The sequence below is a fragment of the Tenrec ecaudatus genome, chromosome 7 (assembly GCF_050624435.1).
Source record: "Tenrec ecaudatus isolate mTenEca1 chromosome 7, mTenEca1.hap1, whole genome shotgun sequence".
NCBI classification, from domain to species: domain Eukaryota; kingdom Metazoa; phylum Chordata; class Mammalia; order Afrosoricida; family Tenrecidae; genus Tenrec; species Tenrec ecaudatus.
Genome location: NC_134536.1, coordinates 126,935,236 through 126,958,663, shown reverse-complemented (window position 1 = coordinate 126,958,663; position 23,428 = coordinate 126,935,236). Strand labels below are relative to the sequence as shown.

At 47.8% G+C, this 23,428-nt stretch overlaps 1 protein-coding gene across 1 annotated transcript in view; it reads right to left on the bottom strand.

Moving 5' to 3' along the window:
* SUPT3H (SPT3 homolog, SAGA and STAGA complex component) overlaps positions 1-23,428 on the bottom strand; it is a 456,451-nt gene that overhangs the window by 36,890 nt on the left and 396,133 nt on the right. The gene's annotated exons all lie outside the window — the stretch shown is intronic.

The following is a 23,428-nucleotide window of genomic DNA, read 5'->3' as shown; positions in this document are numbered from 1 at the left end:
TATGAGACATGACGCCCCTCACTGACCCATGGCCCTGCAGGGGACAGCACTGGAGACACAGTGGGGGAATTGCACCCGACCTGATCCCACCACATCGAGGCAAAGCACTGGGGGAGTGCAGCGGAACAGCAAGGGAATGGAGCGGCAAGGTCCCCAGGGAATGCTGAAGGTGGACTTTGGGGCCAGGGCATGGTACCCCAACAGACTGGACTGGAAAACACTCCTAAAGGCCAGCAAATGATCCTAGAACTAAAAATAATGGTGAAGGGCAAAGAAGTGCCTTTGAGAACTGAGGCGGGCTTGCGCCAAGCCAGGGCGTTTCAATGGCCTCATGGCATAGGACAGTTGGACAATAAATAAGGAGGCTCGTAGAAGAATTAATGCAGCTGAAGGATGATGGTGCTGACCAAGAACAATGGAAGCACCCCGAAGTGCCCACTGCCAGGACAGCAAACCTGTCTTGGAAGAAGTGCAGCTAGCTTGCTCCTTGGAAGCCATGATCCCAGGACTAGGTCTCAGGTGCTTTGGACAAGCTATTAGGTGAGACCGGTCAGCAACGAGGAGGACGGCCATCAAGGAGACGGACTAACATGGGGGCTGCAACAGCAGAGCCAAAGGCCACCGCGGTGGTGAGGACGGCTCAGGGCGGCAGGGTTCTTTCGTTCTGTTGCGCACAGGGTGGATGCGTCTGAACCAACGAGGCAGCACCTGACAACTGCTAATGACAGCAGGATGTGGAAACATGGCGACTGTCTTCAAGCACTTGAAAGCCTATCTTTTTTCTTTTTAAAATCATTTTACTGGGGGCTCATACAGCTCTTATCACAATCCATCCATGCACCCATTGTGCGGAGCACATTTGTACATTTGTTGCCCTCACCATTCTCAAACCATTTTCTTTCTACTTGAGCCCTTGGTATCAGCTCAGTTTTCCCCCTCCCTTCCTGCTCCCTCCTTCATGAACCCTTGATAATTTATAAATTATTATTATTTTGTCATGTCTTACACTGACCGACCGATGTCTCCCTTCACCCACTTTTCTGTTGTCCGTCCCCCAGGGACGGGGTTATATGTAGATCCTTGTAATCAGTTCCCGCTTTATACCCCACCTTCCCCTTCTGGTATGGCCACTCTCATTACTGGTCCTCAGGGGTTTATCTGTCCTAGATTCCCTGTGTTTCCGGCTCTTATCTGTACCCACGTAAATGCTCTGATCTAGCCGGATTTGTAAGGTAGATTTGGGATCTTGATAGTGAGGGGAGGAAGCATTAAAGAAGTAGAGGAAAGTTGTATGTTTCATCATTGCTATACTGCACCCTGACTGGCTTGTCTCCTCCCCACGACCCTTCTGTAAGGGGATGTCCAGTTGCCCACAGATGGGCTTTGGGTCTCCACTCTGCACTCCCCCTCATTCACATTGATATGATATTTTGATCTTTGATGCCTGACACCTGATCCCAATGACACCTCATGATCACACAGGCTGGTGTGCTTCTCCATGTGGGAAAAGCCTATCTTATGAAACCAGATTACCTCTATCCTTAAGACCCAAGAAAACGCCCATTTAAAAAACAAAGTGATAAAACAATGACCAAAAAAATCCCCCAAATGCAGCCTACTGCTGTCAAGTTGATTCCAACGCTGAGCAATCATGAGACAGAGCAGGCCTGTCCTGTAAGGTTCGCCGGGCTGTACTCTTATGCAAGGAGCCTGTTACATCTTTCCCTCGTGGAGCGGCCGGTGGGTTCAAACCACCGACCTTCTAGCCAGCAGCCGAGTCCATAACCACTGTGCCACCAAGCCTCCCTTTCCATAAAACAGTGTTTCTTCTCAGAGATAAGAGCAAAAACAAAGCAGCACAAAGCATGCTCTTAGACAAAAAAACCATTCAGTTGAGCAGTTTCCAGTTCCCGAGTGGACCTGACTGAGCAGCTTGTGTCTGTGGATTTCAGAGTCTAGGTTCTTTCCATGCAGGACGTGGTGTGCACACACGCTGCACTTGCTAGGGAGTCACAGGACATCACACGCTCAGCTCTGGCCTCGCTGTGCTGGAGGGATGGGCTGGTGACTGTGCCCCCCCCCCATCTCCGTGGGCTGGCCGGCTTTGATTGGCAGAAGCTCATCTGGGGCAGCAGTTTCTCATCTGCTGGCTTTATGGCCTGCACTGTAACAGATAAGGGGCAGCAGACATCCTGTCTCTAGTGCACTCAGAAACGAATGTAAACTAATGCAAACCAGAATCGGGGGGCACTGCCTTTTCTTGCTCGGCTCGCCTAATGAGATTGTCATCTTTGGTCTTCGAATGATTTCTTCATATCTTTCTACGACTCCTCCTGTGCGGCCGCTGGTGCTGACCCGAACTGTGCCAGAGCTGACCCGTGGGCAAGTCCCATTTCTCAAGCACTGCAGGAAATCGGGAGTTAATGGAGAGGAAAGGCTACTGCGACAGTGGTAGCGTGTGCTTGGTTTTGTGAGCATGTGCTTGCCGTGTCAATGGCTAAGGCTCACAGCCACCCATCATACAGATCCGTGACCCATGTATCCACAGTTTTCGTCCTACTTTTGGCGCTACTGTCGGTTCCACGGCAGACTTCACCTCTTTCCCCCTCGTCCTCTGATCGGGGGCCGTTTGACTTTTGTCGAAAAGGTAGCCAAGCCTTTAGCTCACCGTTATTCTTGTACAAGAAAAGCTTCCTACTGTCTGCCCCTCCGCCTACTCAAGCTGATTGTCTTTTAATAGTTTCAATGAAAGTTGCACAAGGAAATAATATTCCACAATCTTGGGTCTCCAGGGGAAAATAAGGCCGCTCCCAGAGGAGAGGAAACCTTTGCTGAGTCTGCTACTTTATGAGTCAAACAGGAAGTTCAGCCCGCGTTTATTGTACCTTTTCCACTTCTGAAAAGCTGCCCACATCGTTGCAAGTCGAGCTGAAGCACAGTTATGCATGTCAAGAAGCCAAGACCTTCCCCCGTGGCTCGCTGAATGGGGAAGGCCGACCCCGGTTGGCACGCAGCGGTCCTTTGCTGCTCCGGCTTGAGCCAAAGAGGCAGGAAGGCGCGAGACTGGCTAAGTGGAAAGGGATGGTGTTCCTCTTTGAACAAAATCACCATGTTCTGCACTGGGTGCTGGGGGCCCAGTGCGTCTGCTGCTTCTTTAAGACAGATAGCCTCCCCACAGAGAGACGACACACTAATTAGAATGCTTCTGCCAGAGGGCGCTCACACATGCAAACCATTATGTAAAATATAATTTCTTTTTCTTTAAGAATACTCAAGATCATTAGACATGGTTTCTTCCATGCTAGAAAATCAGGCCAAAAAATGAAAATAAACAGTTTCAAGTATTTGCAACATAATTCCCTCCTGCATTTATGGAAATACAGCAAAAGTGGCCTGAAATGCGGCCTGACATTTTATACTGCACCGTTTTCTCTATTTTGCCAATTCTCTAACATTTGCCCTCTTATCCTATATCATTTTAGTTCAGCTATATTTCAAATATTCACATTGCAATAGCCCTGGCTATTACTAAACAGTTGGGCTCTGAGGGGCTCATGAACACCAGGAACCAGCCCAGGAGCTTGTTGTAAATTAAACAGACTCCTTGTAAATTAAACATGGTAACCTATGAACACGGATGCGGCTCTGGCAACATGACATGACGAACTTTGAAAAACAGCAATGAAATGCACAGCAGTGCTCCCCCTAATGATGTGCGAGGCTAATTTAAGGCTAAGGTGATGAGTCTGTTGATTTAACAGTTTACCGTGGGGCTCATAAACGGGAATAAAGCCCGCAGTACAGACATCACGAATGCTGGCGTTCACGAATGTGGAATCAGGTATGTTAGAAGATGGAGTGAAATCTACATTTCAATCCCATCAATCTTCTATATCATCAACCAACCCAAAACGTTTAGGCTGAACACGCTGCAGGGTTTTTAAAGATTCAAAGATATGCATGCCTTTATATGAAAATCCAGAATCTCTACGCATGTTAATGAGTGAGTCTCTCACTCACTTGTAGTGCCTGTACTCTCGCTATTGTCTACCTTTAACCTCCGTAGGGGGACGTCCAGGAAAAACAAAGGAAACGTGACACACCGCTGATCGTGCCCTTATCAGCCGTAAAGCTTAACAGATGCACACGGTCTCTTTTAGTAGGAAGGTTAAAAGCATGACTGTGAATATATGTTACCTAAATTCAGAGACTATCCCCAGAACACATTTCCTACGTCGAGCACCAGCGACTGAGAGCCAGATGTGTTGTGACTGACATCAAGGCCCTCAAACGGAAAGAAAGCAAAAGGTCACTAAAGAGACAGGAAAGAAGGGGGTGTCCGAGGAGCCTCTGGAACGTGCTCTCGAAAGTAAAGGAGCTACTGCAACGGACAGATGTAATGAAGTCAAAGAACTGCACAGAAGATTTTAAAGGGTGCGTCGAGAGGACAAAGTACACTGTCATAAAGAAAAAAACGTGCGAAGACCTCGAGCTAGAAAACCTCTCACAAGCCTAACCCCACTGGAGTACAGTAGATTCCGCTTCATAACGACCCGACAGGACAGGGCAGGCCTGCGCCTTGCTGGTTGCTGAGACTTCAGATCTTTATGGAGTAGATGTCGTGGAGATCGTCATGGCCGTCGTGGACGCTGTGGTTGGCAGTTCCGTGCACAGACCACAATGCCACCAGGGCTCCTGGATAGGAAACCCAAAGGGAAGAATATGTTCCGCAGTTTTCAAGCTGAAGGAACACTCCAGGAAAAGTCAAAGTCTAAGCGACAGACCTCTCGACACATAAACTATTGAATAATGGAGGGCACCTCAGAAGACGATGCGGGAACACAGTCACTCTACCAAAAACCAGTTGGTTGGTGTTCAGCTACTTCAGCATCTGCCCAAGAATTGATGGGACTAACGGAAGAAGCCCAAGCTGCGGTGAAGACATTAGCAAGAAGCAAGGCTTCCGCCAGGAATTGACGAAACGCCAATTGAGATATTTTAGCAAATAGATATAATGCAGGAAGCGTTCAGTCATATATGCCAAAAAATGTGGGAGACCGCTAATTGGACCAACAGAGTGGAAAAGATCCATATTTCTGTGTATCTCAAAGAAGGGAAACTCAACGGAATGTGGAAATCATTGAACAATGTCATTCATATCACACACAAGCAAAAATTTCCTGTGCTAACGGGTGCAGCAGTACATCAACAGGGAGCTGCCAGGTGCTTCCACCTGGATCCAGAAGAGGATCATTGAAGACATCAGTTGGATTTTGGCTGAAAGCAGAAAACCAGGAAGCTGTTTGTTTGTGTTTGATCCCTAAACAAAGACATTTGATTGCGTGGATCATAACAAACTATGGATAACGTTGGGAAGAATGGGAATTCCAGAACACTTTATGCTCATGTGGAGCTAGTGCATATGCCAAAAGGCAGTCAGGACAAAACAAAGGGGCACTGTGCTGTTTAACATCAGGAAAGGTGTGTACCAGGATCGTATCCTTACACCATATGCGTTAAATCTGTCTGCTGAGCAAAGAATGCAAGAAGCTACACCATATGAAGAAGAACGCAGCATCAGGATATCAAGGAGTCTCATTAATAACCTGCAATACGCAGAAGACACACCTTGCTTGTTGAAAAGGAGGAGCCCTTGCATTGCTTTCTGGTAAAGATTCGAGACTACCTATAGCCTTTAGTGTGGATTACCTCTAATACTACGAAAACAAAAATCCACCAACTAGGTTGACAAGGAACATCAGGATAAACTTAGAAAATATTGAGGGTGTCAAGGTTTGCATCGTACTTGGATCCACAATCAATGCCCAAGGAAATAGCAGTCAGGAGATCAAATGCGATATTTCGCCGGGTAACCTGTTGTAAAAATCCTCATTAAATTGTTCAAAAACAATGTTGACACCAAGAGGAAGAAGGCATGTACAACTGAAGGATGACACTGCAAGAGTCTCTGGGCTAGGCAGGGTTCCATAGAGAAACTAAACCCGGACATTTATGGTGATAGATAGCTAGATAGATAGATAGATAGATAGATAGACAGACAGATAGAGATAGATATATCATTTTAAGAAGGAATATAACAGCTAATGAGTCCACACAGCAGTACAGAGGGCTCAGTTCAACTCCCTTTTGTGGCATAGTTCATACTGGAAGTCCTTCCACTTCTATGGGCTTCCAGGACCAAGGTCAAGAAGCAGACAGCAATGTGCTCCCTCGGGCAAGGCAGTCAAAATCTGTCTGAAGGCAGAAAACAGCACGGTGGGTCAGCAACAGTCAGTAACTCGGAAGTTGAGTGAAGCAGGCCCGGATGGGATATTGAACTCAAGCAATGCAAGGTGACAGGATCCACCAGCCTCAAGCTCAAGCGATGTATGCACCAGCAGCGTGGCGAAGGTGGTCTCAAAGGGTCCTCAAACTTTGGCACCATGATCCACGGGTTGGCTTGGCTTGGCCTACAGATAGTGTAGCACACAGGCTGAGGCAGAGAACTAGCAAAAGCAGCCACACACTGGCCCGATCCCCAGGGAGCAAGAGAGCCGGGGTTGGGCCTTGCAGAACCATTTATATTTTGCCTTCCAGTCAAACTGCGACCTGATTCATCCCATCTGTTCCTATTGGCCAGGTTGGCACAATATGCCTACCTATCTCCGTCTCATGGGCATGCAAAAGCTAGACGGCGAACAAGGAAGACTAGTGAAGAATGACAAATTGAACAGTGGTGTTGGTGAAGAACACTGGACTAACCATGGTCTGCTACTGCAAGAATGAAAGAAGTCCAGCCAGAATGCTCCCTGGAAGTGAGGATGGAAAGACTCCATCTTATGTACTTTGGACATGTTAGCAGGAGGAACAGGTACCTGGAAAGGGACGACCCCTTTGTTAGAGGGTCAGCATCAGAGAGGAAGTCCTGCAAGGAGATGGACTGACAGACTGGCTGCAGCACTGGGTTTGAACTCAACAATGAGAGAGAAGATGATGCAGGACCAGGCGATGTTACGCCCTGTGCACACAGGGTCTCCAGGAGTTGGAACCAACTCAACTGCAGCGGCCGACAAGGGGCTGCTACCATGGTGCAGCTACTACTGTGTGCCACTCGTAAACAGATTTTGTTGAAAACAGCCTTCTGACTCCCAAGGCCAGTGTTTTGCTTTTTAGTTCATTTTTCCTACCTAGGGCCTCTGCTATATCAAATTACCTTGGACTTTGATATAAGGGGGAAAAAAACTAACATTAAAAATTTAAATAAATATTTAAGAGATCCAAATTAGTAACTGGAAATAAGCTTGTGGTCAGGTTAGAAGTCCTACAACTCTGTGTTGAGGACAACAGGGGAAACGTGCTGCAGGACCTGACTCATGGTCACATTCCAGGTCTCAGGTCACACCAGGCTGGCTCGTCCACTGATCTCTGGGCTGGATGTTCAGGCTGATGGCAGCACTTCCTGGCGCTTTTTGCCCAGCTAAGTTCCATTAACCTTCTAAACTTCGGTTAGATGACCCTCCCTTCCAGAAGCGTGTCCTGATGCGCATGCATAGCACTCCGACAGCCTGTGTGCCGGCCAGTGGTCCTAGCATCTGGCACCTAAACAGCCATGTGGTCGGATGTCAAGACATATTTGTTGAACAAAGTGGCAAAAGGTTGGCCAGGACGACAATGTGATTAATGGGCTAGTTTCCTGAGTGATGATTACGTGTCAAGCGCTCTTCTACGGCCCTTAGACTTGGTCCCCATTGCCACAGGGAGCGCATTACTCAGGCCATTTGTTAAGTAAAGCAACGGAGGCTCGGAGAACCCTTTGGATCGTTTTAATCGTGGATCGTTCGTGTAGATGGATTTATTTTACCTGACGGGGTCAATGGTAAACCGAAGGGCAACTTCAAATGGAAAACCTATCAAAATAATGATCAGGGTGAACTGTATGGAACTGTCGGCACTCGCCTGGTTCCGACTTCCTAGACGGCATTTCACATCCTTTCAGTCAACTTTTGGAGTCTGTCTATGGATTTGTCTCCACTCCAATGCCCTGCCTCACCCACCCGGAACTTCAAAACGCAGCACAAGAGAGTGACAAGTACCCGGATAGGGACCGGAGAAGGCACTGAGCTGGAGCTTTCCTTTCACTGGTCAAGAGGGGTCTTTCTAGGTTGCTGGAGACCTTGTACACATATAACCCCTCTCTGAACACCGTCCGTTGTAATGCATTCTGCCAGTGTGGAGCAAGTGAAAGGCCCCAAGGAGGTAAAATCAGTAGCAACATATTTTCCTTTAGTTTTAATTCAAATATGACATGAAGCTCACGGTAAAAAAAAAAAAAAGTCTGGAGTTGGAAATGATTTCAATGTGCCAGTTCCCAGCGCTCCTGAAATCCTGCCAGGATGAATTTGGACGTGGGCCTTTCGGAGCCTGCGCTGCTCTCACTCGATGTAGCCTCAAAAATAGACTTGATGGACAGAGGTCGAAAGCGTCCACCTCCCGTAACACAACTGACAGTCTGTTTTCAGGATGCCCAGCCCCAGGGCAGAATGTTTGCCTTGTGTCATTCCAAGCGAGGGTGATACCGTGTCTCCCAGTGAAAGGTATTTGTGATGAAAATAACTTAGAGCCGAATCCTGAGCTATGTAAGGCGAATGCTCACAGGGGGCAATAGGACTTGTTTTCAAGGTGGAAACGTTTTTAGAGTATGCTGGAGATTTTTATTTTGAAATCTCCAAATTCAACAATTCTTCGGCCTCGGTAAACTTTCAAATGGAAAGCTCTAATATTTAGAGTAAATAATGTCTAAGCTTCTCCTTCAGAGCAAGTTTTCTTTTTCTCCCCTGTCATAAGAGTGTTATATCCTGGCAACTGAAATACAGAACCCCTTTGTGGTACAGCTACCATACTATACCACTCAGAATGTGTTGCTACTGAGGTTATTGCTTAATAGAACCATAGAAGAACGTTGGGGGAAAAAAGAAAGAAAGAAAATATCCTGACAAATGTGTTGACCAAAGGACGCCAACAACTCTCCCAGGGTCCTGTCCGAATTTCAAGGATTAAAAAAAAAAAAAAGTAAAAATGAACTTTAGTGTATGTGAAAAATCATAACATTGAAACATAAGTCCATTTATCTTTTAACTATTTTCCCAGTTCTCTTCCAAAATTTTGCTGGTTATTAAAACACTGCTGTATAAATAAAAGTGTTCTGCTCTATAACTTACCCCCTATTTCTTGTCCTTACGATATAATAATGTCATTGTTTGTTAGATCACACTTAGTCCCAAAGTAAGAGAGGGCTTGATGTGGAGGGCTTTTAATAGCACTTTGAGGAAGGGCATTTTGCAGAGAAATGAGATTGGGGAGTCAAATGCAGAATGGGGGGGTCAGGAAGAGATTGCCAAGGACTTAAGCCACTCTGAGAGCCCTTGAGGGGTGTAAATGTGGCCACTCCCACTGTGATAGACAGAGCTCATCTGTGACATCAGCTGTCCACTGGTCAGGTCAGGGAGGAAGTGATCAGCAGTTCAGTGAAGCCAGTCAGGTCCCCAGACTGGGACCACCATGAGGAAATGTCCATTTCTGCTCTTTTTTAGAGATATTCACAACGACTGCTTCTGCATCGTCTGTGCGGAGTCATCAGACCACCAGAAACTGAGAGCTGGGCAGTCTATAAAACGTGACCATGCTCACAGATAAAACATAATGCTGGTTGTAATTAGAATTGCAGACGCTGGAAGCTGGACGGGGCTTTAGAGGTAATTTAGTTCAACCTTCTCATTGTACAGTTGAGCTCCAGTGACTTTTCCAAATGTTATTCAGCCAGTTAATGGCTGTACTGGGGGTAGAACCAGGTCTCCTGACTCCCATTCCACTGCTTTTGCCATTAGAACAGGCTTTAGCCATGGCATACTGTTTAGACAAGGTCAGTGAACCCAGGCACTATCAAGACTTAATGGGAAGGAATTCCATCAATAACAAGAGGCATTAACAGAAACACACACACACACACACACACACGCACGCGCGCACGCACTTCCTAAAAACTCAAACTGAGGGATTCGAGCTCTCAACCAGCATGCAACGATAAAAGGATGGTGCAACTCAATTCTAAAAGAACCTGCCAGGTTAAAACATACCTAAGACCCTAAGACCGATTAATGAAAAAGAGAGTAAACTTTAAAAACCGGCAAACAAACCCCTTACCCTCGTTGCCGTCGAGTCTCCTGGAGACGCTACCGAAGAGGGGAGACCTGCCCGTGTGGCTCTCCGTCTTTAAGGGAAAATAAGCCTCCTCCTTCTCCCCTGAATCGGAGGGCAGTTTTGAACAGTCGACCCTGCAACTGGCAGCCTGACATGTAAGCACCTGCTAATAGGGACAAGCTACTCTAGGAAGGTCTGGGTTTTCTACCCCCACTGATCTGACTCCGACAGGAACCGAATGAGTAAGATCCAGTTGAAGAACAAGCTCTACGGCTAACGTTCACAGAGACATGGGAAAGCAGGAAACTGACGATACTTAGAACCCCTCCAAGACGACCACGGTGAGGACAAAGAGCCAGCTCCCAAGTGCAGCCTTGGCCCTGCCTTCGCCAGCACCGCTACTTTTCCTCGCCTCTGCGGCACTGCGCACCAGCTGGTTCCTGCTGCAGGGACTCGAACTGCTGAGTTCCTGACCTTGCAGCGCTGGTTGGGACTCTCGCTCATGTCACCATTGGCTCAAAGGAGCGGCCCCTCTCTCTCAGTTTCACTCAAGCCTTCCTCCTTTCCCAATTCAGACGAGGCAATCTTTCCTTGACGAAATATCCAAATTCCAGAACTGGGTGACGCAACTACTTTTAAGTCGTATCGGACTCAGACTAAAGCTGCTCCATAGGGTTCCTGATGCCGTCACTTTTTATGGGAGCCAAACTGGGAGGGATACCCTCTATTTCACCCTCTATAGGGTTATTACAGGAAGTACACGGTATGATGAAAACTATCGAATTCTAAACTGTCTCCTCAAATAGACATGGGTGTCTTGTGGATAAGGCTTTTTGCTCTCATTTGTTAAAATGTTAGTGTCTAAAAATCCAATGGAGAATAGTTCTCTGTCTTTTTGCATGTAAACCTTGTCTTGACTTCTCGGAGTGGTCTTGCACACTGTGCGTCCTTTTCTTGATTGCCCTGTTTCACTCAGCATGGTGTCCCCCAGGTGCAGCCACGCTATGAGGGACGGAGCAGATTCACTGCCATTCTATAACACCGCATGGCATCCCGTCGTATGCACCAGGGTTGTTTACACTCTGGGGGTTTCCCTCATTTTGTTGCTGCAAATAGATCTGTGATAAACTGGGGTATGCATATATCTAGTCACATCACGATTCTTATTTGGGGGCTTCAAAACATAAGGGAGTTTCAAAGTAGAAAGAAAATGTTTTGAAAAAGATGATGCCAACCGATGTAAAGATGTGTTTGACACAATGGATATAGGTATGAATTGTCATAAGAGCTGTATGAGCCCCCAGCAAAATAAAAATTAAAAAAAGAAAATGGAAAAGATAACAATTTTTATAAATGTCACTATTTCTCAACATAGCCTTCCTCAAGTGCAAGACACTTTGGTAGGCAATGATACCAAGCATTGAGTCCACTGCTGAAGGTGTAGGTCCTGAGAACTTAACCATGACAGTGTAGGTGTGTGGTTTTTTAAAACCTTATTAAATGAGGAAAAACGTGTGCCCTTTACAAATACATATTTCAAGATTAGGAAACAAAAGCAAGCCAGAAGGAGTCCAATCTGGGCTAAAAGGTGGAGGCCTAACAATTTTCCATCAAAAACTCTCACAAGAATGTCCTTGTTTGACGAGAAAGACGAACAGCGACAACATGGTTGGTGGTGGTGAAGGAAGGACTCTTCGGTGAAGCCTGACCAGGTGTTTGTCTGCGAAAGCTTTACCTAATTTCTCAAAACACTCTCACAGCAAGCAGATGTTTCAGAACGTCAACAAACAAAATGGCGGAGTGTCCAAATACCAACTTTGTTCTTGGCTGGTCCTTGCTTGCTTTGACGGGACCGCTTCTACCCTTTGGGAACCATTGCTCTGGCTGTGCTTTGTCTTCAGGATCCTCTTGGTCAAGCCCTGTTTCATCACCTGTTGGAATTCTTCCAAGAAATGTGTGAGGTTCTTGATGACATGCGTCCACAAATTCCTGTGGAAGCTCTGCTCTGGTCTGCAGGTGAGCTGCCACAATCGTTTTGGCGCCCACAGAACAGAGAATTTGGTCAACTTTTTCAGCCATAATTGTGTCAAAGGAACCAGCTGAGGTATCTAGATCGCGGTCTATTGTTTCTGTTGGTAATCACTGGTCCTTTTCAATTAGGGCATAACCAGGATTAATTTTTCTTGAAAATTGATGTGGGCTTCATCTTTCATATTGTCTGGTTCCTTCTTAAAATGAATTATCCATTTGTAAACTGCTGATTTCTTCAGGGTATTGTCACTAATTTTTTTTGGTCAGGCATCAAAGATTTCACCATTTTTCCATGCAAGTTTCTTCACAAAGCAGTGGTTCTCACCCTTCCTAATGGCATGACCCTTTAATACAGTTGCTCATGTGGTAGTGACCCCCAACCATAAAATTATTTTCTTTGATACTTCATAACTGTCAGTTTGCTACTGTTATGAGTAGTTTTGTAAAAATCTGATATGCAGGCTAAATTTTCATTGTTATAAATTGAACATCATTAAAGTATAGTGATGAAACAAAAACAATATGTAGTGATACATTGTGGAATATTTATTTCTAATGACAAATAAATGAAATTGTATCTTGAAACATGGTGTAACATGGGTTACAGGCTTCACGCTGGGTACTCCTATGTGGGCGTCCCTGCATGTGGGTGGACCTGCCTGGAGATGGATAGAGGAGCGGCGTCTTGGTTCTTAAGACCGTCGAAATACATATTTTCTGATGGTATTAGGTGACCCCTGTGAAAGGGTCATTCGACCCCCAAAGGGGTCCCGACCCACAGGTTGAGAACTGCTGCCATAAAGATTTGTTTTAGCAGGATTTAGATCGCTCTGATTAGGGACTCTTTTTAACTGGTGTCTTACGTTCTTAGTTCCATAAACTAGACTCTGTTTAGACAAGTTCTAACAAATTACTACAAGTGTACATGGATGAAAATAATTTTCTTGAAATCCAAGGACGATTTTTTAATAATATGCATTTCTATGAGGTTTTTGAAGACCCTTTATATACTTAGCATTGGAATTACTGGACCATATGGTATTTCTATTTTCAATGTTTTAAAGACGAGTCAGACCCTTTTCTACAGTGGTCATAAAAGTTTACAGCCTCACCAGCAGTGTATGAGGGCTACAGTCCCTTGACACCCCCACCAGCATTTTTCAGTTTACTGTAAAATATTTATTTTTTAAACTTTGAGCTCCATGCTGGGGGAGAGGATATATAATTATTTTTATTCGCATCCTTCTAATGAAAATTGATAGTGAGCAATTTGTCACGTGTTTGTTGGCTACCCGAATGTCTTCCTTGGTGAAATGTCTGGTGATGTCTTCTGTTCAATTTTTAATTGCACGACGTGCCTCTTTTTGGAGGTAGTGAAGCTTTCTACACATGTCAGACATCTGTCTCTGGTCTGTTGTCCAAACCCCACCACCCCCACCCCCGTCTGTATGTTCTTTTTTTTACTCTTTCGATTTTTACGAAGTCCTAGTTTGTCACTTACTTGAGCAGTTTTGTTTACTAATGTGCTATGTAATACACCAGGCCACCATTTACCCCTCGTCTTCCTTTGGCAGTCTTTAAAATTATAGGCTGTAGATTTAGGTCTTTGGTCCATCTTGAGTTCATTTTTATAGATGGTGAGAGATATGGATGCTATTTATTTTTCTGTAAGTGGATATTCAAGTTTGACAGCACTATTTGTTAAAGAGACTCTTTCTTCCCCATTCGGTGATCAGCTGCCCAAAGGTGGAAAGTTCCACTCCTCAGTTCTGTTCCATTGGTCTGCGTGTCTGTCATTGTATCTAAACCAGGGAAGGCAAATCACTAACTAGAGGGTAAATATATATTAACTTGTGTGAAGGTCAGCACAAAATGATCAAGGCAAAGGAAGACACAGGGAAGAACACAAGAGCTAAAATCAACAAAAGCAAACACTACTACACCATCACGGAATGATAAAGAGCGATAGTCTGTGAATGGGTATGTAGACAACCACACTGAACTGCTGTGGAAAGGTGAATGAGATTACACCCACAAATATGTTTGGCAGATGATACTTCCACGGCTGAACTTATATACATTGCAAGTACATTCTTGAATATAGTCAAGTTATGAAAACTTGTTTATAACCAAACACCATGAAGGAATTTGTGACTGGCCCGGGGGGCTCAAGATCACAGTCTCTGGACACATCCGCTGGCATAAGAGTCCACAACGACTGGGCTCGACATTCTATTTAGTTAGCTGAGTACTATCTTTGTTCTGAAAAGCCTGCCACTGGATAGCTAAGTGCAACCATTGGTCTCTCTTCGTCAGAAGCAAAAATGAATAAAGAAAATCAAAGATTCATGGAAATCATTAATCCAAAGGGCTGATGGACCACACAAAGCTCAACTTCCATGACCCAGAAACCAGAAGCACTAGACGGAAACTGGCTACCACGGTTGTATGGGAAGCAGTTGAAGTTGGGAAAAGGCAACAGAGATGGAGTTACTATTTTATATAAAGTGTCAGGAAAGGCTTCTTGACTTGGTAACATTTGCTTAGGAAGCCCTTTAGGCAAGGGGAATTCCGGCAGAGAGAGAAGTCGGGTGGGCAAGGCCCTGAGGTAGGAGTGTAAATGGAGTATTTGATGCACAGGAGAGAGGCCAATGAGGCTGGAGCAAAAGAGTGGGAGGGTCAGTGGTGAGCGATGGGTTCAGAGAGGCGCTCAGGGCTTGCAGCTCATGAGTGGCATGTTCTCCAACCTTCTAAGGATTTCTGCTGTAAAGAGCCGTGAAAGAGCGATGGGTGGGGTGGGGGGGGGCATCTGGGTCAGTTCACATGCAGAGAGGAAGGAGAGCTGGGACGGCCAACAAGGGGAAGAGAATCTCGGGGTCTCCCTGGCAACAAGCACCTCTTCCACAAAAACGTGCAGCTACGTGGTAGTGCGGAGCAAGATCGTCCAGGAAGCCCACCGTGGCCTCAGCTCAATCACATCGATCTGTCCCAAAGCCAATTGCCTGCCTGGTCTGCACGGAGTAGGGGCTGGAGGATGGCGGGTCGGGGAGAGGAAAACTCTTTAGAATAATCCCTATGAGGACGCACAAAACACCCACAAGCATCATGTTTTATTGCTTCATTGAGAGAGGAGGGTGGGAGGGAAGAAAAGATTCTCAATGGCGAAAGCAGATGCTCCAGCGTGGAACACACAGGGGCCCGGTCTTTCTCTGTGCGGCCGGCCTGCAAACACCTTTCCTGGTCCGGGGGCCAGCACCGAACACCTGAAACCATTTGCATCGACTTGGGCTCTCAAGAAAGCTCGAACGACACATGTTTATGGTTTCCCACAGCCTTCAATGGCCACTGGGGTGCAAGTTCTAAGTGATTCTTCAGCTGGTAAAACATTCGCTCCAAGGAAGGCCCAGTGAGTAGGAGGGACTGGACGCAGCCGAGCACAGAGCAGTGCCGGGCCGGGGGGGTAGGGAGGGGAGCTGGCACAGGCAGGGCACACACTCCATGAGGCTGCACTCCAAAGGTCACCAGGGCGACTGCGGACAGAGGGGTGAGAGCCAGCACCACCGTGCTTTCCGGACACACATCCACAGGTCCCACTGGGCCAGCGTGCTCTGTTTCCCCTGTGAGATGAATGACAGGCCTGGTGGGTCATGACTAGGTCGTTTTCAGAGAACTTTTAGGACAGTGGCGGCCTGTGGAGGAAGGGGTCATTTTCCTGCTTAATGACACTCACCCTCTGGAGAAAAGACTAACCCAAACTCAGTCTTCAATTGAGGGCGCCGCCAAGGGGACATCTCCAGCTACAGGAACAACACTAGCCCCAAGGGTGGCCCGGCGGCTCAGCGCTCAGCTCGAACTGAAAGTAGGCAGACTGAGCCTGGAGACAGCTCTGCTGGAGCAGGAGCCATGGTGCTCCGTGCCCGTGAAGATGACCAGAGGCCCACTATGGCGGTTCTCCTCGGTCTCCGGGGGCTGCTCTCGGTTGGCACTGACTCAACGGCATGCCACCGCCGCCACTGCACAGCAGAGATGCTGGGGGTTCAGTGGTCTGATTCTCACCTCCCCAGCCAAGGTACCTCACGCCCAGTCACTGTGCATCCATCACCTTTCAGCAGAACTTCCAGATGAAGACAGACTAGGCAGAGAGGTCTGGTGATCTTCCTCCGAAAATCAGCCCAGGAAAACCGAACAGAGAACTGTGGTCTGACCTATAGTAGATCTTGGGAGGGTGGCACAGGCCTGGGCAGCACCCCATGCCCTTGAGCACGGGCTTGCCACCCTGGGTCGGGTGCCGACTCTGGAAGCTGAGAACTAGAAGGAAAATGTAGCTACGACAAATTTCCACCCCCCTCGCCATCTCTTCTCGCAAGTTTGTCATCTTCCCTTCCTCCTCCCCCAAGATAATACGCAACCCTGCCCACCTCCCCCTCGCACGGGGGTACAATCCCGACCTGCTACGTGCAAGCCCCAAACAAATGTGCCTAGCGCACTGTAGAATCTCACTGGTTCACACCCCTGAAAAACCACAACCCCACAACTTTCAATAAAGCCAAGGCCTCGTTACCTAAGTGCACATTAGCTGTTGGCTTCGGCAGGCCCTAGGACACGGCCGCCTCCCCAGCGGGCAGGCACACCACAGCGAGGCACTCATTAAGCTATTGGGTTTCGTTCCAGTAACCGTTCAAATACATTCTTCATTGTGCCATAAAGCATGTTTGTTTGATGCTGGGGCTTTGATCCCCCCCGCCCCTCTGCCTGCCTTCCTACCACACCACTCCTTTCACTTCCCCCTTTCCACCCCCCCCCCCCACTACTCCCGCCCTCCCGGTTTTTTGGTATTTGTTCTCATGCTAATACACTCACAAAAATTCAGCTAATTCTCAATGGGTCTCTTGGTCATTAGAGCAAATTAGTGAGGTTTTACTGAATATGGTCAGATCTGATTTGCCAAGTTCTTTTCCCGTTAAGGTTTTAAACCCATGTGTATTTCGAGGGAAATCTAATTTGTAGGTTTCGGATTCATTTACACTCAACTCACAAACGTGGTTCTGTGCGCCCTCCGTCGCGGGGGGTGCAAGAAGCCACAGGAGCTGGCTTCCCTTCCTTCTAACAAGTTCTTGTTAGAAGGCTTCTTTTGAAGTCGGCATTTGGATCGTGCTGGCAGCAAGCAGAACTAAACCCCAGAAAAATGTCAAGTAAGGTTTAAAAACCATGTCCCAAACGTTTTTTCCCCCTTGCCCCAATAATTATGCTTTTTAAGGAGAAAGAAATGCTACGGACGGGCCATCTAGTTCAGCCTTTCAAGGATGATGTCACCACCGCCCGCCTGGACCACGCTGCTCCTGCAGGGTTTCATGCTAGAAGGGTGGCAGGGGGGCATCTGTGAGGAGGGCGCCTTCCTGCTTCCTGTCCTGCCTACCCACTTGGCCGTGTCGTGGATGGTCAGTCGCTGGGCTACCCACCCTGTCCGCTGTTCTCCCTAGGCCTCTCTCCGCTGCTGGGATTCTCCCGGCTGTCACTTCTACCAAGAGAGGTCCTCCCATACCTTGGACTACCGTCTCCTCTTGGCCGGGCCTGTGCTCCTGCACTCCACCACAGCTACCCCGCCCCACGGCCTCCCGCCACTGCCTGATGTATACCCCAGCCTCCGGGAGGCTGAGGAAGTAGGGGGCGGGGAAGGGGTGTCAAGAGTCCTTGCCGCCCTCAGGAGACACTCAGTGAAGCCACTGCAGACATCCTTGACCCCAAGCTCCTGCTCCAAGGTCGTCTTCCATGAAGGTAACTTCTTCGGCTCCACATGATGAGCCTGGCTCTTCCTGCCATGGCGGATTGCTCTCATTGAGGCCCAGGTCTCACTGACGTTCTGCTAACTCATAACCACGGGGGAGGAAGCCCCTGGGCGGGCCCTGTGACTGTGAAGGGTATCCACTCACTCGCTCGCTCATCCACCAGACTTTGACAAGGTGTGAGCCACACCACAGGAAGCGCATGCACCTCTCTCCGTCGGATGAGATGGAGACCTCTGGAGAGAGAGTGGAGAGGAGACACAGCATCTCTTCCCTATTTTCCTGCTCTCATCTGTGGATGGCAAATTAAATAGGCCAGCCTGTACACAGGACCCAAATGCCTGCCTACCATCAAGTGTTTTCCAAATCATCTGCTAAGTTTGTTTTATGAGAGTGGCGATACTGGGAGGATGGAGGGAGGGTGGGGTAGAAAAGGGGAACTGATTACAAGGATCTACATATAACCTCCTCCCTGGGGGATGAACAACAGAAAAGTGGGTGAAGGGAGACATTTAACAGTGTAAGATATGACAAAATAATAATTTATAAATTATCAAGGGTTCATGGGGGGAGGGGTATAGGAAAGGAGGGGGCAATGAGGAGCTGATGCCAGGGGGTTAAGTAGAAAGCAAATGTTTTGAGAATGATGAGGGTAATGCATGTACAAATGTGCTATATACAATTGATGTATGGATGGTGATAAGAGTTGTATGAGTCACCAATAAAATGATTAAAAAAGAAAAAAAGAATTTCTCTTCTCTCTCCACTGCCAGGCTCTTCCCCTTTTCAGGGTTTGAACTGGCAAATCAGGGTGGCTTTCGACAACTCGCCCTCATAGACAGGTTCACCTTTCCTCGGGGTATCAGCTCTCAATTCACGTGCACATGGAACAGGACGAGGCTGACAGTGGCGATCAGAAAGCGGTGCATCTGAATGGCGCACTCAAGACCCGTGGAAACCGTATCTTATAAGAAAAACTGAGCAAACGTGGGGATTTCGTCAATGGTTTGCCTGTGTAGGTGCTGCTGTTCGCCACCCGACTCTGAAATGCATTTTTTACAAAGATGCTTGAGAGAGGAACGGGTGAACAGATAGCTCTGTGACCAAGCAAGGGGAGGGAAACATCAACAGTGGATCCTGGTGGTGGTGGTGGTGGTGGGGGGGTACACATGTCTGTCCACTTTCCTGGTACCATCCCCCACTGTACAGCCCTGCCCCGTAACCTCAAGGAGAATGGCGAGTAAGAACCACAGGAACGGAGCGAGGACCGGGAGTGAAATGTCAAGGGGCGAGTCCGACAGCTTGACACCGTGCCTGTTTCGACGGCTGCTGTGCAAACAGTGCGGATGGGGACGCGGAGCGGAAGCACGGCATGCGGAATCAGAGTGACGGGAGGTTAGGGCTGGAAGGGCTTTGGCAACCCTGTAGTCAAAGCTCTCATTTATCAGAGGGCCACAGAAGTCCAGGATGTCAAGCAGTTTGTCTGGGGTCCTTCTGAGAGATTAGTCGCAGAGCCAAGGGCTGAAGCCCGGGCCTCTTGACTTCCGCTCTTTCTACCACGCTGCTCAGCTCCATTCAATCAAGCCCTCGGAGGCAAGCGGGAGCAGCTAAACATCTCATTTCTTTCTTTTCACCAGAATCTCTTGCAGGAAAGTCAGCTTCATTTTTGGTTCCCCCCTCTGACTCTTTCCTTTTTCCTCTATTCTTATTTTGACCACAAATAAATCAATCCACACAGGAGAAAAAAACAAAGCAACAACAACAAATGAACAGCTTCTCCCTTTCCGAATCTTACGCAGGAACAAGATGCAAACGGTGTGTAAGTGTGCAAGAGAAAAGTGCGGAAACAGCCACCATATTCAACACACACAAACACCGACTCAGCTGTTCACTTACAGCAGAGGCCTATGCACGCTAAGACAGCCAGATGCACATCGGGAGGGGAGGGGGCTTCTTCCGAATACGCGACTATTGTAACATATAAAGGCCTGTTGTAAAAATAGTAAAATGTATTTGTTTCCAAATTCTTCACTGATAGTCCACCTTAGCCAAGTGTCACATCTTTGTAACTTTTAAAATAGCCATTTTGATAAAACGCCCTTATAAATGGACCAAGAAAACCAGGGTAAGAAGCAGGTGTTTTTTACGGGCCAAGGGAAGCATGTATCTGTATAACATTAAAAAATAACAGAGTATAAAAACTGAACATGATTTGGTTACAAAATTTCTTGCAGAACATTTCATTTCATGTTTCTACTAGGGCCCCCCCTTCAGAGTGAAGCACTGCGGAAGGGCCGTGCCCTGGATGATGCGGGCCCCGGGGAAATGACGCCCAGAAAGAGGCTAACCTGTTCCTGACACTCTGTGTGACATCAGTCTGTGGCCATTTCTGAAGTTTGTCTCCCTGCAGGGGATTCTCTACACACAGCCCTGAACCTGACCCACAAGACTGCCCATTTCGCCATCTCAATTTCTTTCCCCCCATTGATCTCAGTAGTCGTGTGACTGCACAGCTCTGTGGTATGATGAGAAAAGTCCGGTGGCCGATTTGTCCCTGCTGAGTCTTTTCAAAGGAATGCCCTTGCAGCTCTGAAGATTTTCAGCGCACAGTGATTTTAAAAATATTTTGCCGAAAGGCTGTGGTTTGGTGCTGTCGAGAGGAGAAACTCGCGGGCACTTTGTTTGAAAGGCCGTCTCTGAGCTCTAAGGCTCGGGGCAGGTTTGCAAACAAACCCAGAGACCAGTAAACGGAGTCAAATGACTTGATCTTCTCATATTCCTATGGTGACAAAAAACCAACCCGCATTGTCTTGGGCCAGGTGGGGCTGGCCTGACAGGAAGCCTGCACTGAAGGAAGAGAGGTTTTTACTTTGTGTGCCTTCACCCAAAACAGAAGCACAAACGGGCAGACAAGGCTGGAGAACTGAGGATCCATTTCCACCCCAACCATGTTTCTACCCCTTTGATAGCACATGCAACATAAACCCCAATTCATCCTCTGCATCCAAATAAGTGAGGACCACATGGAGAGCCGACTAAAGTGGGGTATGCTGAGTGCTGAGCCAGCAGAATGCAGACAGCCACACGTGGGCCTCGGTGATGGGGTAGAAGTCTCTTCCACCTTCCTAGGCAGCGAAGCCCCAGCGGGCCTTTGCTTTGACGGCGGCACGGTCCCATGGGCATTCTGAGACCCAGGGACCCATGACATCCCAACTCCTCATTCCTTACTGTTCTGAGTACAACTATGTAAGACAAACTGGCAGAGTGGAATCGGGGTTCCAGTTGCCTGGATGCTGTGACGATCCATCACATTTTAAAAACAGTTGCAAGGGTTGAATGGCATGCTCCCAAGTGCGCACGATGAGGCTTAAAGGCGGTCCCAAGAGCGAGGGCCAGGTTCCCGCTCTGTGACTGCGTGGCCTCAGGGAAAGGAATCTCAGCTTCCTCATCTCCAAACTCACCGCCACGGGCGCGAACACCTCCAGAGCGCATTCTGCGTTCCAGGCAATGTCGTATACTTGACCGCACTGAATCCTTCACCACTCCATGGACAAGCACCACTACTTGGCACATCACATTTCCTGCACAAGGAAACCGAGTCACGGAGGGCTACTTGTCCAAAGACAGTGAAACGTATTCCATACAGTCGCTGTGAGACAAAACACAAAATCACTAAGAGGAAACATGCTGAAGGGGATCTTTGAAAACACCCAGTCTACATTCTAAATGTACACACGAGGCCTATCAAGATTCACAAAAGGGCCGGCAGACATAGGATGCAAACCCAGGTCTTTCCGCTCTTACAGTAGTGGCCCTTTAGAAGCACCTCCTCCGTATGGTGCTCTTCGTGAGGTAGCTTCCACACACGATTTCATTTATGTTTATAAAATCCCTCTGGGGGAGAAGTAGAAAAGAAATGCCATCCCCACGGCTGCTTTTCTTTTTGGGGTCTGTCCCTGTTTCTTTCCTTTTCTGAACAGATTAAAAAGCTCTGGATGCCAGGAAGTCAGAGTGCATTACAGCTGGACCGAGGGTCAAGATCAATTACACGACCGTGAGGGTGATGGCTGTCACTGCATCTCATTACTGCCGACTGAGTTTCCTTAGGGCGCGGGGCCAAACAGCTCATGCCTATTACCTCATTTAATGCACACTCTATCTGTGCGTGTATATTACTTTTAAAATCAGAAGATTGCTAAGGCCGAGCTTCACAGAATACAGACTTTCTGGAGCCAAAATTCCAAATCCCATTGCATTGCTGCAGTCCAAGGTCCTATGAAAGATGATAAAGTGAAGGCCACGCAGACTCCTGCATGGGGGCTTTGGGCTGAACACTGAGAACGGAGGCCTCCCTTCTTCAGTGAGGACATACACATGTCCCATGGTGATTTGGGGAAGTGCTTATTGAACTTCAAAATCATAGGTTTAGCTACCACAATGAGTTTTACAAACAATGGTTTATAATCCACGAGTCACTCTAGAGCAATGTATTGGCAGAAAAAAGAACAATCCCTTGAGGTTTGGTGACCAGAGTAGGGTCTGCTCTTACCTTGACCCACCCAGCAGTGGATGACAAATCCACCTGCCATCACATGGCCCCTGCTGTCCGAAGTTGCGCCTCATGGATCAGGTCCCTGGTGTACCACCCAGACTGGAGGTATGCGAACTCTGCCTCATCAAGATAGCAGAATACGCCGTGCTGGGGCTCTGGCCACTAGTGAGTGGGCAAGAACTTCTTCCACAACAGCCATACTGCCTCTGGCTGCCTTCTGCGCCCAAAGATTTTCTTCTGGGAACAAGTGCCCTGACCTCAACCACCATCTGAGCCAAACGGAACTCCTTCCAGATCAAGTGTTGATCACCCGTTGGGAGGCGTGGTCAACCATACTGGTTTGACCCCATTGGGAATTAAGCCCACCTGGCCTAGCTGGGGTTCCACCCAGGTTACTGGCTTTCTGTCTCAAAGACCTGAATGTGCGCATGCCCTCCAAACTTACAGAGCTTCCGACTTCCTGTAATGGGGAGGGAGGCTTTGGCAGGTAGAGGGACAGCTCTTAGTTCTGCCTCTAGCTACCATGCCTCCCAACGGGTGGAAAGCCGGAAGTTTTGCTCTCTGGCTCTCTCCTAGGGCTCCGACACACAGGTGAGCGTGGCTGGCCATGGTCCTGCACATTTGTGACGCTTCTGTCCTCTATAAACTCGCTTGGATCACAAAACAGGCTTCAGTGTGAATTCTTTCTTTCGCGAAGTCAAGGACCAAGGTAGCTCTTCCCAAGAGGGACCTGACCTTGTCAGAGCCCCAGACAACACCCAGGTCAGCGGCAGCTCTATCTAAGCCAGGTGTGACGCCCACACCGACCCAGTCATCCTGTCTCCCCTTGGCTTCTCTTCAATAGGTCCTGCCGCAGGCCCGTTTT